Source organism: Halyomorpha halys, unplaced genomic scaffold, assembly GCF_000696795.3.
Source record: "Halyomorpha halys isolate HHAL.00 unplaced genomic scaffold, Hhal_1.1 Scaffold6537.1, whole genome shotgun sequence".
NCBI lineage: Eukaryota > Metazoa > Arthropoda > Insecta > Hemiptera > Pentatomidae > Halyomorpha > Halyomorpha halys.
This window is the reverse complement of record NW_027113214.1, coordinates 1-443: the sequence shown is the minus strand read 5'-3', so window position 1 is coordinate 443 and position 443 is coordinate 1.

Below are 443 nucleotides of genomic sequence, written 5' to 3'. Positions count from 1 at the left end.
GGGCAGAATGGCCAAAAAGCGGAATAAATTCAATATCTTGAGAATGGATTAACATAGAAACCTGGGGCCGGTCTCATTCGACTCAGAACAAAAAATACATCAATTTCAACTGTTTTTATTGACATTTTGAAGAAAATTAAAGGACTAATGAGGAAATGAAAGCCTATTGGTTAGAAAAAAAATTCTGGAATTTTCGGAATACGTATATATTAATTTTTTTTATATATGCATATATAGTTGACCGTAAAGATTTAAATATAAGAAGATAATCCTTTAAATATAAAATAATCCTGTTCAACCGTTCGCTTTGAACAGCCCTGATGAAGCCCTGTAAAGTGGGGCAAAACATCAGACATTAAATATAATATAATTACTACATAAGTTAATATAAATACTACTCAGGCGATGACCTATAAATTGGTTTATTCTATTATATCAACATT